At 38.4% G+C, this 16935-nt stretch overlaps 10 non-coding genes across 10 annotated transcripts; all 10 read left to right on the top strand.

The window, feature by feature from the left end:
* Positions 1–3044: 3044 nt before the first annotated feature.
* TRNAC-GCA (transfer RNA cysteine (anticodon GCA)) lies at positions 3045–3116 on the top strand. Its single transcript has one exon. It is a non-coding gene; the product is annotated as a tRNA-Cys (tRNA).
* A 996-nt stretch (positions 3117–4112) lies between these two features.
* TRNAC-GCA (transfer RNA cysteine (anticodon GCA)) lies at positions 4113–4184 on the top strand. Its single transcript has one exon. It is a non-coding gene; the product is annotated as a tRNA-Cys (tRNA).
* A 1008-nt stretch (positions 4185–5192) lies between these two features.
* On the top strand, positions 5193–5264 carry TRNAC-GCA (transfer RNA cysteine (anticodon GCA)). The gene has a single exon. It is a non-coding gene; the product is annotated as a tRNA-Cys (tRNA).
* A 2078-nt stretch (positions 5265–7342) lies between these two features.
* On the top strand, positions 7343–7414 carry TRNAC-GCA (transfer RNA cysteine (anticodon GCA)). The gene has a single exon. It is a non-coding gene; the product is annotated as a tRNA-Cys (tRNA).
* A 996-nt stretch (positions 7415–8410) lies between these two features.
* Positions 8411–8482, top strand: TRNAC-GCA (transfer RNA cysteine (anticodon GCA)). Its single transcript has one exon. It is a non-coding gene; the product is annotated as a tRNA-Cys (tRNA).
* A 2077-nt stretch (positions 8483–10559) lies between these two features.
* On the top strand, positions 10560–10631 carry TRNAC-GCA (transfer RNA cysteine (anticodon GCA)). The gene has a single exon. It is a non-coding gene; the product is annotated as a tRNA-Cys (tRNA).
* A 1008-nt stretch (positions 10632–11639) lies between these two features.
* TRNAC-GCA (transfer RNA cysteine (anticodon GCA)) lies at positions 11640–11711 on the top strand. The gene has a single exon. It is a non-coding gene; the product is annotated as a tRNA-Cys (tRNA).
* Positions 11712–13789: 2078 nt separating this feature from the next.
* On the top strand, positions 13790–13861 carry TRNAC-GCA (transfer RNA cysteine (anticodon GCA)). The gene has a single exon. It is a non-coding gene; the product is annotated as a tRNA-Cys (tRNA).
* Positions 13862–14857: 996 nt separating this feature from the next.
* On the top strand, positions 14858–14929 carry TRNAC-GCA (transfer RNA cysteine (anticodon GCA)). Its single transcript has one exon. It is a non-coding gene; the product is annotated as a tRNA-Cys (tRNA).
* Positions 14930–15938: 1009 nt separating this feature from the next.
* TRNAC-GCA (transfer RNA cysteine (anticodon GCA)) lies at positions 15939–16010 on the top strand. Its single transcript has one exon. It is a non-coding gene; the product is annotated as a tRNA-Cys (tRNA).
* The last annotated feature ends 925 nt before the right edge of the window (positions 16011–16935 follow it).

The following is a 16935-nucleotide window of genomic DNA, read 5'->3' as shown; positions in this document are numbered from 1 at the left end:
CACTGCTCAAAACCTGAGAGTAAATGCATTTTTATACAGGGCTCGGTATTCCGTATGGGAAATGTCTGAAAAAGCATTGATTTATTTTGGAATCTGGCTCTTCCTTTCACAGCACCAAACAAAGGGAATGGACTATGAAAGCAATTGACAACTTTGTTTTACAGTTTGGTGCTTCCTTCGATCGCACTACAGAAATTGCATAGAAAAGTGGGCAGAAATGCAGTCAATCTATTCCTCATTTAACCTGTGTCCTCAGTCTTACATGTATTCCACCTCTTCTCTGTGCATACAAAGTATGTGTTTGTTTGAAGCACTTCATTTTTGTGCAATGCATAATCTATTTACTTTCTACTAAAAAACGCTGCCCACGTACAAGATGTACGAACCCTAGTTGCAGGTGCAAGCAGGCTGGTCTGAGAAACCAGGCCATTTGCGAACACAAAATTGCTTTTTCTGATGTATTAAATCGAAGGTACATGAAATGGGTGTTTGGTTGTACCTTCAAATACCAAATTGTAGTGGTATGTAGAAATGTTTTTTCACCGTAATTTGGCCCAAAACAATCATACTTCACCACCATATCAGTGATTGTGGTAATCAATCCACAAAGATAAGTAGTCTCGTAAAAACCTGTTCCTCTTTGAGAATGTTTCAAAACAAACATTTTAATTACAGATATTGGTCCTATGGACCACTGCCTATTCAAATAAAATAACAATTAAACATATACATTTTGTTTTTTAAATGATCCTGTTTTCCTTTAATTAATAATATTAAGAACTACTTCTCCTTTTCCACAGTTTCAAGCTCGTACTTTGTGGCCCTAACTGAGCTTGAGCCTCTCACTCTTTCATGATGTACTGATATATTGTCATTCTGAACTTTGAAAACAGTTGGGGATATAGCTCAGTGGTGGAGCATTTGACTGCAGATCAAGAGGTCCCTGGTTCAAATCTGGGTGTCCCTTAAACCTATTTTGGTTCTGGTGTTTGTAGCTAGGATCTTTCATAAAGTCCCTTTGGATCACCATTGACAGAGTCAGTGTTCAGTTGGATCTTATACTTTATTAGCATTACAGTGTCCCTGCTCAAAACCTGGGAATAAATGCATTTTTACACAGGGCGTGGGAACTTTCTGAAACATCATTGATTTATTTTGGAATCCGGCTCTCCTTTCACAGCTTCAAACAAAGAGAATGAGTATGAAAACAATTGAAAACTTTGTTATACAGTTTGGTGCTTCCTTGTAGCGCACTAAAGAAATGGCATAGTATAGTCGGCAGCGCTGCAGTCAATCTATTTCTCATTTAACATGTGTCCTCAGTCTTACATATATTCCTCCTCTCCTCTGTGCATACAAAATATGTGTTTGTTTAAAGCACTTCATTCTTGTGCAACGTAGAAACTATTTAATTTCTCCTTAAAACCTCTGCCTACGTGCAAAATGTATGAACCCTCGTTGCAGATGAAAAAAGGCTGGCTCGAAGACTCAGGCCATTTTCGAACACAAAATGGCCTTTTCTGATATATTAAATTGATGGTACTTGAAAGGGACGTTTGGGTGTACCTTCCAAATACCAAATTGCAGTGGTATGTAGAAATGTTATTCGTCCATCATTTGGCCCAAAACAATCATACTTCACCACCATCTCGGTGATTGTGGTAACCAATCCGCGAAAGGATAAGGCGTCCCGTAAAAACCTCTTCCCCTTTGAGAATGTTTCAAAACAAGCATTTTATGTATAGGCATTGGTCCTATGGACCACTGCCTGTTCAAATAAAATAACAATGAAACATATAAATATTTTTTTTAAACGATCCCGTTTTCCTTCAATAAATAATATTAAGAACTACTTCTCCTGTTCCACAGTTTCAAGCTTGTACTTTCCGGCCCAACTGAGCATGATGCTCACACTCTTTCATGAGGTACTGATATATTTTCATTCCGACTCTCAAAAACAGGTGGGGATATAGCTCACTGGTAGAGCATTTGACTGCAGATCAAGAGGTCCCTGGTTCAAATCCAGGTGTCCCCTTCGCCTGTTTTGGTTCTTGTGTTTGTAGCTGGGACTTTTCATAAAACCCCTTTGGATCATCATTGACAGAGTCAGTGTTCGCTTGGATCTTACACTTTAATAGCATTACAATGTCACTGCTCAAAACCTGAGAGTAAATGCATTTTTATACAGGGCTCGGTATTCCGTATGGGAAATGTCTGAAAAAGCATTGATTTATTTTGGAATCTGGCTCTTCCTTTCACAGCACCAAACAAAGGGAATGGACTATGAAAGCAATTGACAACTTTGTTTTACAGTTTGGTGCTTCCTTCGATCGCACTACAGAAATTGCATAGAAAAGTGGGCAGAAATGCAGTCAATCTATTCCTCATTTAACCTGTGTCCTCAGTCTTACATGTATTCCACCTCTTCTCTGTGCATACAAAGTATGTGTTTGTTTGAAGCACTTCATTTTTGTGCAATGCATAATCTATTTACTTTCTACTAAAAAACGCTGCCCACGTACAAGATGTACAAACCCTAGTTGCAGGTGCAAGCAGGCTGGTCTGAGAAACCAGGCCATTTGCGAACACAAAATTGCTATTTCTGATGTATTAAATCGAAGGTACATGAAATGGGTGTTTGGTTGTACCTTCAAATACCAAATTGTAGTGGTATGTAGAAATGTTTTTTCACCGTAATTTGGCCCAAAACAATCATACTTCACCACCATATCAGTGATTGTGGTAATCAATCCACAAAGATAAATAGTCTCGTAAAAACCTGTTCCTCTTTGAGAATGTTTCAAAACAAACATTTTAATTACAGATATTGGTCCTATGGACCACTGCCTATTCAAATAAAATAACAATTACACATATACATTTTGTTTTTTAAATGATCCTGTTTTCCTTTAATTAATAATATTAAGAACTACTTCTCCTTTTCCACAGTTTCAAGCTAGTACTTTGTGGCCCTAACTGAGCTTGAGCCTCTCACTCTTTCATGATGTACTGATATATTGTCATTCTGATCATTGAAAACAGTTGGGGATATAGCTCAGTGGTAGAGCATTTGACTGCAGATCAAGAGGTCCCTGGTTCAAATCTGGGTGTCCCCTAAACCTATTTTGGTTCTGGTGTTTGTAGCTAGGATCTTTCATAAAGTCCCTTTGGATCACCATTGACAGAGTCAGTGTTCAGTTGGATCTTATACTTTATTAGCATTACAGTGTCACTGCTCAAAACCTGGGAATAAATGCATTTTTACACAGGGCGTGGGAACTTTCTGAAACATCATTGATTTATTTTGGAATCCGGCTCTCCTTTCACAGCTTCAAACAAAGAGAATGAGTATGAAAACAATTGAAAACTTTGTTATACAGTTTGGTGCTTCCTTGTAGCGCACTAAAGAAATGGCATAGTATAGTCGGCAGCGCTGCAGTCAATCTATTTCTCATTTAACATGTGTCCTCAGTCTTACATATATTCCTCCTCTCCTCTGTGCATACAAAATATGTGTTTGTTTAAAGCACTTCATTCTTGTGCAACGTAGAAACTATTTAATTTCTCCTTAAAACCTCTGCCTACGTGCAAAATGTATGAACCCTCATTGCAGATGAAAAAAGGCTGGCTCGAAGACTCAGGTCATTTTCGAACACAAAATGGCCTTTTCTGATATATTAAATTGATGGTACTTGAAAGGGACATTTGGGTGTACCTTCCAAATACCAAATTGCAGTGGTATGTAGAAATGTTTTTCGTCCATCATTTGGCCCAAAACAATCATACTTCACCACCATCTCGGTGATTGTGGTAACCAATCCGCGAAAGGATAAGGCATCCCGTAAAAACCTCTTCCCCTTTGAGAATGTTTCAAAACAAGCATTTTATGTACAGGCATTGGTCCTATGGACCACTGCCTGTTCAAATAAAATAACAATGAAACATATAAATATTTTTTTTAAACAATCCCGTTTTCCTTCAATAAATAATATTAAGAACTACTTCTCCTGTTCCACAGTTTCAAGCTTGTACTTTCCGGCCCAACTGAGCATGATGCTCACACTCTTTCATGAGGTACTGATATATTTTCATTCCGACTCTCACAAACAGGTGGGGATATAGCTCAGTGGTAGAGCATTTGACTGCAGATCAAGAGGTCCCTGGTTCAAATCCAGGTGTCCCCTTGGCCTGTTTTGGTTCTTGTGTTTGTAGCTGGGACTTTTCATAAAACCCCTTTGGATCATCATTGACAGGGTCAGTGTTCGCTTGGATCTTACACTTTAACAGCATTACAATGTCACTGCTCAAAACCTGAGAGTAAATGCATTTTTATACAGGGCGCAGTATTCCGTATGGGAAATGTCTGAAAAAGTATTGATTTATTTTGGAATCTGGCTCTTCCTTTCACAGCACCAAACAAAGGGAATGGACTATGAAAGCAATTGGCAACTTTGTTTTACAGTTTAGTGCTTCCTTCAATCGCACTACAGAAATTGCATAGAAAAGTGGGCAGCAATGCAGTCAATCTATTCCTCATTTAACCTGTGTCCTCAGTCTTACATGTATTCCACCTCTTCTCTGTGCATACAAAGTATGTGTTTGTTTGAAGCACTTCATTTTTGTGCAATGCATAATCTATTTACTTTCTACTAAAATACGCTGCCCACGTACAAGATGTACGAACCCTAGTTGCAGGTGCAAGCAGGCTGGTCTGAGAAACCAGGCCATTTGCGAACACAAAATAGCTTTTTCTGATGTATTAAATCGAAGGTACATGAAAGGGGTGTTTGGTTGTACCTTCAAATACCAAATTGTAGTGGTATGCAGAAATGTTTTTTCAACGTAATTTGGCCCAAAACAATCATACTTCACCACCATATCAGTGATTGTGGTAATCAATCCACAAAGATAAGTAGTCTCGTAAAAACCTCTTCCCCTTTGAGAATGTTTCAAAACAAACATTTTAATTACAGATATTGGTCCTATGGACCACTGCCTATTCAAATAAAATAACAATTAAACATATACATTTTGTTTTTTAAATGACCCTGTTTTCCTTTAATTAATAATATTAAGAACTACTTCTCCTTTTCCACAGTTTCAAGCTCGTACTTTGTGGCCCAACTGAGCTTGAGCCTCTCACTCTTTCATGATGTACTGATATATTGTCATTCTGATCTTTGAAAACAGTTGGGGATATAGCTCAGTGGTAGAGCATTTGACTGCAGATCAAGAGGTCCCTGGTTCAAATCCGGGTGTCCCCTAAACCTATTTTGGTTTTGGTGTTTGTAGCTGGGATCTTTCATAAAGTCCCTATGGATCACCATTGACAGAGTCAGTGTTCAGTTGGATCTTATACTTTATTAGCATTACAGTGTCACTGCTCAAAACCTGGGAATAAATGCATTTTTACACAGGGCGTGGGAACTTTCTGAAACATCATTGATTTATTTTGGAATCCGGCTCTTCCTTTCACAGCTTCAAGCAAAGAGAATCACTATGAAAACAATTGAAAACTTTGTTATACAGTTTGGTGCTTCCTTGTAGCGCACTAAAGAAATGGAATAGTATACTCGGCAGCGCTGCAGTCAATCTATTTCTCATTTAACCTGTGTCCTCAGTCTTACATATATTCCTCCTCTCCTCTGTGCATACAAAATATGTGTTTGTTTAAAGCACTTCATTCTTGTGCAACGTAGAAACTATTTAATTTCTCCTTAAAACCTCTGCCTACGTGCAAAATGTATGAACCCTCGTTGCAGATGAAAAAAGGCTGGCTCGAAGACTCAGGCCATTTTCGAACACAAAATGGCCTTTTCTGATATATTAAATTGATGGTACTTGAAAGGGACGTTTGGGTGTACCTTCCAAATACCAAATTGCAGTGGTATGTAGAAATGTTTTTCATCCATCATTTGGCCCAAAACAATCATACTTCACCACCATCTCGGTGATTGTGGTAACCAATCCGCGAAAGGATAAGGCGTCCCGTAAAAACCTCTTCCCCTTTGAGAATGTTTCAAAACAAGCATTTTATGTACAGGCATTGGTCCTATGGACCACTGCCTGTTCAAATAAAATAACAATGAAACATATAAATATTTTTTTTAAACGATCCCGTTTTCCTTCAATAAATAATATTAAGAACTACTTCTCTTGTTCCACAGTTTCAAGCTTGTACTTTCCGGCCCAACTGAGCATGATGCTCACACTCTTTCATGAGGTACTGATATATTTTCATTCCGACTCTCACAAACAGGTGGGGATATAGCTCAGTGTTAGAGCATTTGACTGCAGATCAAGAGGTCCCTGGTTCAAATCCAGGTGTCCCCTTGGCCTGTTTTGGTTCTTGTGTTTGTAGCTGGGACTTTTCATAAAACCCCTTTGGATCATCATTGACAGAGTCAGTGTTCGCTTGGATCTTACACTTTAACAGCATTACAATGTCACTGCTCAAAACCTGAGAGTAAATGCATTTTTATACAGGGCTCGGTATTCCGTATGGGAAATGTCTGAAACAGCATTGATTTATTTTGGAATCTGGCTGTTCCTTTCACAGCACCAAACAAAGGGAATGGACTATGAAAGCAATTGACAACTTTGTTTTACAGTTTGGTGCTTCCTTCGATCGCACTACAGAAATTGCATAGAAAAGTGGGCAGCAATGCAGTCAATCTATTCCTCATTTAACCTGTGTCCTCAGTCTTACATGTATTCCACCTCTTCTCTGTGCATACAAAGTATGTGTTTGTTTGAAGCACTTCATTTTTGTGCAATGCATAATCTATTTACTTTCTACTAAAAAACGCTGCCCACGTACAAGATGTACGAACCCTAGTTGCAGGTGCAAGCAGGCTGGTCTGAGAAACCAGGCCATTTGCGAACACAAAATTGCTTTTTCTGATGTATTAAATCGAAGGTACATGAAATGGGTGTTTGGTTGTACCTTCAAATACCAAATTGTAGTGGTATGTAGAAATGTTTTTTCACCGTAATTTGGCCCAAAACAATCATACTTCACCACCATATCAGTGATTGTGGTAATCAATCCACAAAGATAAGTAGTCTCGTAAAAACCTGTTCCTCTTTGAGAATGTTTCAAAACAAACATTTTAATTACAGATATTGGTCCTATGGACCACTGCCTATGCAAATAAAATAACAATTAAACATATACATGTTGTTTTTTAAATGATCCTGTTTTCCTTTAATTAATAATATTAAGAACTACTTCTCCTTTTCCACAGTTTCAAGCTCGTACTTTGTGGCCCTAACTGAGCTTGAGCCTCTCACTCTTTCATGATGTACTGATATATTGTCATTCTGATCTTTGAAAACAGTTGGGGATATAGTTCAGTGGTAGAGCATTTGACTGCAGATCAAAAGGTCCCTGGTTCAAATCCGGGTGTCCCCTAAACCTATTTTGGTTCTGGTGTTTGTAGCTAGGATCTTTCATAAAGTCCCTTTGGATCACCATTGACAGAGTCAGTGTTCAGTTGGATCTTATACTTTATTAGCATTACAGTGTCACTGCTCAAAACCTGGGAATAAATGCATTTTTACACAGGGCGTGGGAACTTTCTGAAACATCATTGATTTATTTTGGAATCCGGCTCTCCTTTCACAGCTTCAAACAAAGAGAATGAGTATGAAAACAATTGAAAACTTTGTTATACAGTTTGGTGCTTCCTTGTAGCGCACTAAAGAAATGGCATAGTATAGTCGGCAGCGCTGCAGTCAATCTATTTCTCATTTAACATGTGTCCTCAGTCTTACATATATTCCTCCTCTCCTCTGTGCATACAAAATATGTGTTTGTTTAAAGCACTTCATTCTTGTGCAACGTAGAAACTATTTAATTTCTCCTTAAAACCTCTGCCTACGTGCAAAATGTATGAACCCTCGTTGCAGATGAAAAAAGGCTGGCTCGAAGACTCAGGCCATTTTCGAACACAAAATGGCCTTTTCTGATATATTAAATTGATGGTACTTGAAAGGGACGTTTGGGTGTACCTTCCAAATACCAAATTGCAGTGGTATGTAGAAATGTTTTTCGTCCATCATTTGGCCCAAAACAATCATACTTCACCACCATCTCGGTGATTGTGGTAACCAATCCGCGAAAGGATAAGGCGTCCCGTAAAAACCTCTTCCCCTTTGAGAATGTTTCAAAACAAGCATTTTATGAACAGGCATTGGTCCTATGGACCACTGCCTGTTCAAATAAAATAACAATGAAACATATAAATATTTTTTTTAAACGATCCCGTTTTCCTTCAATAAATAATATTAAGAACTACTTCTCCTGTTCCACAGTTTCAAGCTTGTACTTTCCGGCCCAACTGAGCATGATGCTCACACTCTTTCATGAGGTACTGATATATTTTCATTCCGACTCTCACAAACAGGTGGGGATATAGCTCAGTGGTAGAGCATTTAACTGCAGATCAAGAGGTCCCTGGTTCAAATCCAGGTGTCCCCTTGGCCTGTTTTGGTTCTTGTGTTTGTAGCTGGGACTTTTCATAAAACCCCTTTGGATCATCATTGACAGAGTCAGTGTTCGCTTGGATCTTACACTTTAATAGCATTACAATGTCACTGCTCAAAACCTGAGAGTAAATGCATTTTTATACAGGGCTCGGTATTCCGTATGGGAAATGTCTGAAAAAGCATTGATTTATTTTGGAATCTGGCTCTTCCTTTCACAGCACCAAACAAAGGGAATGGACTATGAAAGCAATTGACAACTTTGTTTTACAGTTTGGTGCTTCCTTCGATCGCACTACAGAAATTGCATAGAAAAGTGGGCAGAAATGCAGTCAATCTATTCCTCATTTAACCTGTGTCCTCAGTCTTACATGTATTCCACCTCTTCTCTGTGCATACAAAGTATGTGTTTGTTTGAAGCACTTCATTTTTGTGCAATGCATAATCTATTTACTTTCTACTAAAAAACGCTGCCCACGTACAAGATGTACGAACCCTAGTTGCAGGTGCAAGCAGGCTGGTCTGAGAAACCAGGCCATTTGCGAACACAAAATTGCTTTTTCTGATGTATTAAATCGAAGGTACATGAAATGGGTGTTTGGTTGTACCTTCAAATACCAAATTGTAGTGGTATGTAGAAATGTTTTTTCACCGTAATTTGGCCCAAAACAATCATACTTCACCACCATATCAGTGATTGTGGTAATCAATCCACAAAGATAAGTGGTCTCGTAAAAACCTGTTCCTCTTTGAGAATGTTTCAAAACAAACATTTTAATTACAGATATTGGTCCTATGGACCACTGCCTATTCAAATAAAATAACAATTAAACATATACATTTTGTTTTTTAAATGATCCTGTTTTCCTTTAATTAATAATATTAAGAACTACTTCTCCTTTTCCACAGTTTCAAGCTCGTACTTTGTGGCCCAACTGAGCTTGAGCCTCTCACTCTTTCATGATGTACTGATATATTGTCATTCTGATCTTTGAAAACAGTTGGGGATATAGCTCATTGGTAGAGCATTTGACTGCAGATCAAGAGGTCCCCGGTTCAAATCCGGGTGTCCCCTAAACCTATTTTGGTTCTGGTGTTTGTAGCTGGGATCTTTCATAAAGTCCCTTTGGATCACCATTGACAGAGTCAGTGTTCAGTTGGATCTTATACTTTATTAGCATTACAGTGTCACTGCTCAAAACCTGGGAATAAATGCATTTTTACACAGGGCGTGGGAACTTTCTGAAACATCATTGATTTATTTTGGAATCCGGCTCTTCCTTTCACAGCTTCAAGCAAAGAGAATGACTATGAAAACAATTGAAAACTTTGTTATACAGTTTGGTGCTTCCTTGTAGCGCACTAAAGAAATGGCATAGTATACTCGGCAGCGCTGCAGTCAATCTATTTCTCATTTAACCTGTGTCCTCAGTCTTACATATATTCCTCCTCTCCTCTGTGCATACAAAATATGTGTTTGTTTAAAGCACTTCATTCTTGTGCAACGTAGAAACTATTTAATTTCTCCTTAAAACCTCTGCCTACGTGCAAAATGTATGAACCCTCGTTGCAGATGAAAAAAGGCTGGCTCGAAGACTCAGGCCATTTTCGAACACAAAATGGCCTTTTCTGATATATTAAATTGATGGTACTTGAAAGGGACGTTTGGGTGTACCTTCCAAATACCAAATTGCAGTCGTATGTAGAAATGTTTTTCGTCCATCATTTGGCCCAAAACAATCATACTTCACCACGATCTCGGTGATTGTGGTAACCAATCCGCGAAAGGATAAGGCGTCCCGTAAAAACCTCTTCCCCTTTGAGAATGTTTCAAAACAAGCATTTTATGTACAGGCATTGGTCCTATGGACCACTGCCTGTTCAAATAAAATAACAATGAAACATATAAATATTTTTTTTAAACAATCCCGTTTTCCTTCAATAAATAATATTAAGAACTACTTCTCCTGTTCCACAGTTTCAAGCTTGTACTTTCCGGCCCAACTGAGCATGATGCTCACACTCTTTCATGAGGTACTGATATATTTTCAGTCCGACTCTCACAAACAGGTGGGGATATAGCTCAGTGGTAGAGCATTTGACTGCAGATCAAGAGGTCCCTGGTTCAAATCCAGGTGTCCCCTTGGCCTGTTTTGGTTCTTGTGTTTGTAGCTGGGACTTTTCATAAAACCCCTTTGGATCATCATTGACAGAGTCAGTGTTCGCTTGGATCTTACACTTTAACAGCATTACAATGTCACTGCTCAAAACCTGAAAGTAAATGCATTTTTATACAGGGCTCGGTATTCCGTATGGGAAATGTCTGAAAAAGCATTGATTTATTTTGGAATCTGGCTCTTCCTTTCACAGCACCAAACAAAGGGAATGGACTATGAAAGCAATTGGCAACTTTGTTTTACAGTTTAGTGCTTCCTTCAATCGCACTACAGAAATTGCATAGAAAAGTGGGCAGCAATGCATTCAATCTATTCCTCATTTAACCTGTGTCCTCAGTCTTACATGTATTCCACCTCTTCTCTGTGCATAAAAAGTATGTGTTTGTTTGAAGCACTTCATTTTTGTGCAATGCATAATCTATTTACTTTCTACTAAAATACGCTGCCCACGTACAAGATGTACGAACCCTAGTTGCAGGTGCAAGCAGACTGGTCTGAGAAACCAGGCCATTTGCGAACACAAAATAGCTTTTTCTGATGTATTAAATCGAAGGTACATGAAAGGGGTGTTTGGTTGTACCTTCAAATACCAAATTGTAGTGGTATGCAGAAATGTTTTTTCACCGTAATTTGGCCCAAAACAATCATACTTCACCACCATATCAGTGATTGTGGTAATCAATCCACAAAGATAAGTAGTCTCGTAAAAACCTCTTCCCCTTTGAGAATGTTTCAAAACAAACATTTTAATTACAGATATTGGTCCTATGGACCACTGCCTATTCAAATAAAATAACAATTAAACATATACATTTTGTTTTTTAAATGATCCTGTTTTCCTTTACTTAATAATATTAAGAACTACTTCTCCTTTTCCACAGTTTCAAGCTCGTACTTTGTGGCCCAACTAAGCTTGAGCCTCTCACTCTTTCATGATGTACTGATATATTGTCATTCTGATCTTTGAAAACAATTGGGGATATAGCTCAGTGGTAGAGCATTTGACTGCAGATCAAGAGGTCCCTGGTTCAAATCCGGGTGTCCCCTAAACCTATTTTGGTTTTGGTGTTTGTAGCTGGGATCTTTCATAAAGTCCCTATGGATCACCATTGACAGAGTCAGTGTTCAGTTGGATCTTATACTTTATTAGCATTACAGTGTCACTGCTCAAAACCTGGGAATAAATGCATTTTTACACAGGGCGTGGGAACTTTCTGAAACATCATTGATTTATTTTGGAATCCGGCTCTTCCTTTCACAGCTTCAAGCAAAGAGAATCACTATGAAAACAATTGAAAACTTTGTTATACAGTTTGGTGCTTCCTTGTAGCGCACTAAAGAAATTGCATAGTATACTCGGCAGCGCTGCAGAAAATCTATTTCTCATTTAACCTGTGTCCTCAGTCTTACATATATTCCTCCTCTCCTCTGTGCATACAAAATATGTGTTTGTTTAAAGCACTTCATTCTTGTGCAACGTAGAAACTATTTAATTTCTCCTTAAAACCTCTGCCTACGTGCAAAATGTATGAACCCTCGTTGCAGATGAAAAAAGGCTGGCTCGAAGACTCAGGCCATTTTCGAACACAAAATGGCCTTTTCTGATATATTAAATTGATGGTACTTGAAAGGGACGTTTGGGTGTACCTTCCAAATACCAAATTGCAGTGGTATGTAGAAATGTTTTTCATCCATCATTTGGCCCAAAACAATCATACTTCACCACCATCTCGGTGATTGTGGTAACCAATCCGCGAAAGGATAAGGCGTCCCGTAAAAACCTCTTCCCCTTTGAGAATGTTTCAAAACAAGCATTTTATGTACAGGCATTGGTCCTATGGACCACTGCCTGTTCAAATAAAATAACAATGAAACATATAAATATTTTTTTTAAACGATCCCGTTTTCCTTCAATAAATAATATTAAGAACTACTTCTCTTGTTCCACAGTTTCAAGCTTGTACTTTCCGGCCCAACTGAGCATGATGCTCACACTCTTTCATGAGGTACTGATATATTTTCATTCCGACTCTCACAAACAGGTGGGGATATAGCTCAGTGTTAGAGCATTTGACTGCAGATCAAGAGGTCCCTGGTTCAAATCCAGGTGTCCCCTTGGCCTGTTTTGGTTCTTGTGTTTGTAGCTGGGACTTTTCATAAAACCCCTTTGGATCATCATTGACAGAGTCAGTGTTCGCTTGGATCTTACACTTTAACAGCATTACAATGTCACTGCTCAAAACCTGAGAGTAAATGCATTTTTATACAGGGCTCGGTATTCCGTATGGGAAATGTCTGAAACAGCATTGATTTATTTTGGAATCTGGCTGTTCCTTTCACAGCACCAAACAAAGGGAATGGACTATGAAAGCAATTGACAACTTTGTTTTACAGTTTGGTGCTTCCTTCGATCGCACTACAGAAATTGCATAGAAAAGTGGGCAGCAATGCAGTCAATCTATTCCTCATTTAACCTGTGTCCTCAGTCTTACATGTATTCCACCTCTTCTCTGTGCATACAAAGTATGTGTTTGTTTGAAGCACTTCATTTTTGTGCAATGCATAATCTATTTACTTTCTACTAAAAAACGCTGCCCACGTACAAGATGTACGAACCCTAGTTGCAGGTGCAAGCAGGCTGGTCTGAGAAACCAGGCCATTTGCGAACACAAAATTGCTTTTTCTGATGTATTAAATCGAAGGTACATGAAATGGGTGTTTGGTTGTACCTTCAAATACCAAATTGTAGTGGTATGTAGAAATGTTTTTTCACCGTAATTTGGCCCAAAACAATCATACTTCACCACCATATCAGTGATTGTGGTAATCAATCCACAAAGATAAGTAGTCTCGTAAAAACCTGTTCCTCTTTGAGAATGTTTCAAAACAAACATTTTAATTACAGATATTGGTCCTATGGACCACTGCCTATTCAAATAAAATAACAATTAAACATATACATTTTGTTTTTTAAATGATCCTGTTTTCCTTTAATTAATAATATTAAGAACTACTTCTCCTTTTCCACAGTTTCAAGCTCGTACTTTGTGGCCCTAACTGAGCTTGAGCCTCTCACTCTTTCATGATGTACTGATATATTGTCATTCTGATCTTTGAAAACAGTTGGGGATATAGTTCAGTGGTAGAGCATTTGACTGCAGATCAAGAGGTCCCTGGTTCAAATCCGGGTGTCCCCTAAACCTATTTTGGTTCTGGTGTTTGTAGCTAGGATCTTTCATAAAGTCCCTTTGGATCACCATTGACAGAGTCAGTGTTCAGTTGGATCTTATACTTTATTAGCATTACAGTGTCACTGCTCAAAACCTGGGAATAAATGCATTTTTACACAGGGCGTGGGAACTTTCTGAAACATCATTGATTTATTTTGGAATCCGGCTCTCCTTTCACAGCTTCAAACAAAGAGAATGAGTATGAAAACAATTGAAAACTTTGTTATACAGTTTGGTGCTTCCTTGTAGCGCACTAAAGAAATGGCATAGTATAGTCGGCAGCGCTGCAGTCAATCTATTTCTCATTTAACATGTGTCCTCAGTCTTACATATATTCCTCCTCTCCTCTGTGCATACAAAATATGTGTTTGTTTAAAGCACTTCATTCTTGTGCAACGTAGAAACTATTTAATTTCTCCTTAAAACCTCTGCCTACGTGCAAAATGTATGAACCCTCGTTGCAGATGAAAAAAGGCTGGCTCGAAGACTCAGGCCATTTTCGAACACAAAATGGCCTTTTCTGATATATTAAATTGATGGTACTTGAAAGGGACGTTTGGGTGTACCTTCCAAATACCAAATTGCAGTGGTATGTAGAAATGTTTTTCGTCCATCATTTGGCCCAAAACAATCATACTTCACCACCATCTCGGTGATTGTGGTAACCAATCCGCGAAAGGATCAGGCGTCCCGTAAAAACCTCTTCCCCTTTGAGAATGTTTCAAAACAAGCATTTTATGAACAGGCATTGGTCCTATGGACCACTGCCTGTTCAAATAAAATAACAATGAAACATATAAATATTTTTTTTAAACGATCCCGTTTTCCTTCAATAAATAATATTAAGAACTACTTCTCCTGTTCCACAGTTTCAAGCTTGTACTTTCCGGCCCAACTGAGCATGATGCTCACACTCTTTCATGAGGTACTGATATATTTTCATTCCGACTCTCACAAACAGGTGGGGATATAGCTCAGTGGTAGAGCATTTAACTGCAGATCAAGAGGTCCCTGGTTCAAATCCAGGTGTCCCCTTGGCCTGTTTTGGTTCTTGTGTTTGTAGCTGGGACTTTTCATAAAACCCCTTTGGATCATCATTGACAGAGTCAGTGTTCGCTTGGATCTTACACTTTAATAGCATTACAATGTCACTGCTCAAAACCTGAGAGTTAATGCATTTTTATACAGGGCTCGGTATTCCGTATGGGAAATGTCTGAAAAAGCATTGATTTATTTTGGAATCTGGCTCTTCCTTTCACAGCACCAAACAAAGGGAATGGACTATGAAAGCAATTGACAACTTTGTTTTACAGTTTGGTGCTTCCTTCGATCGCACTACAGAAATTGCATAGAAAAGTGGGCAGAAATGCAGTCAATCTATTCCTCATTTAACCTGTGTCCTCAGTCTTACATGTATTCCACCTCTTCTCTGTGCATACAAAGTATGTGTTTGTTTGAAGCACTTCATTTTTGTGCAATGCATAATCTATTTACTTTCTACTAAAAAACGCTGCCCACGTACAAGATGTACGAACCCTAGTTGCAGGTGCAAGCAGGCTGGTCTGAGAAACCAGGCCATTTGCGAACACAAAATTGCTTTTTCTGATGTATTAAATCGAAGGTACATGAAATGGGTGTTTGGTTGTACCTTCAAATACCAAATTGTAGTGGTATGTAGAAATGTTTTTTCACCGTAATTTGGCCCAAAACAATCATACTTCACCACCATATCAGTGATTGTGGTAATCAATCCACAAAGATAAGTGGTCTCGTAAAAACCTGTTCCTCTTTGAGAATGTTTCAAAACAAACATTTTAATTACAGATATTGGTCCTATGGACCACTGCCTACTCAAATAAAATAACAATTAAACATATACATTTTGTTTTTTAAATGATCCTGTTTTCCTTTAATTAATAATATTAAGAACTACTTCTCCTTTTCCACAGTTTCAAGCTCGTACTTTGTGGCCCTAACTGAGCTTGAGCCTCTCACTCTTTCATGATGTACTGATATATTGTCATTCTGATCTTTGAAAACATTTGGGGATATAGCTCAGTGGTAGAGCATTTGACTGCAGATCAAGAGGTCCCTGGTTCAAATCCGGGTGTCCCCTAAACATTTTTTGGTTGTGGTGTTTGTAGCTGGGATCTTTCATAAAGTCCCTATGGATCACCATTGACAGAGTCAGTGTTCAGTTGGATCTTATACTTTATTAGCATTACAGTGTCACTGCTCAAAACCTGGGAATAAATGCATTTTTACACAGGGCGTGGGAACTTTCTGAAACATCATTGATTTATTTTGGAATCCGGCTCTTCCTTTCACAGCTTCAAGCAAAGAGAATCACTATGAAAACAATTGAAAACTTTGTTATACAGTTTGGTGCTTCCTTGTAGCGCACTAAAGAAATGGCATAGTATACTCGGCAGCGCTGCAGTCAATCTATTTCTCATTTAACCTGTGTCCTCAGTCTTACATATATTCCTCCTCTCCTCTGTGCATACAAAATATGTGTTTGTTTAAAGCACTTCATTCTTGTGCAACGTAGAAACTATTTAATTTCTCCTTAAAACCTCTGCCTACGTGCAAAATGTATGAACCCTCGTTGCAGATGAAAAAAGGCTGGCTCGAAGACTCAGGCCATTTTCGAACACAAAATGGCCTTTTCTGATATATTAAATTGATGGTACTTGAAAGGGACGTTTGGGTGTACCTTCCAAATACCAAATTGCAGTCGTATGTAGAAATGTTTTTTGTCCATCATTTGGCCCAAAACAATCATACTTCACCACGATCTCGGTGATTGTGGTAACCAATCCGCGAAAGGATAAGGCGTCCCGTAAAAACCTCTTCCCCTTTGAGAATGTTTCAAAACAAGCATTTTATGTACAGGCATTGGTCCTATGGACCACTGCCTGTTCAAATAAAATAACAATGAAACATATAAATATTTTTTTTAAACAATCCCGTTTTCCTTCAATAAATAATATTAAGAACTACTTCTCCTGTTCCACAGTTTCAAGCTTGTACTTTCCGGC

Source organism: Triturus cristatus, chromosome 4_1, assembly GCF_964204655.1.
Source record: "Triturus cristatus chromosome 4_1, aTriCri1.1, whole genome shotgun sequence".
NCBI classification, from domain to species: Eukaryota; Metazoa; Chordata; class Amphibia; order Caudata; family Salamandridae; genus Triturus; species Triturus cristatus.
The sequence above is the reverse complement of the archived record's forward strand: the minus strand, read 5'-3'. Positions and strand labels throughout refer to the sequence as shown.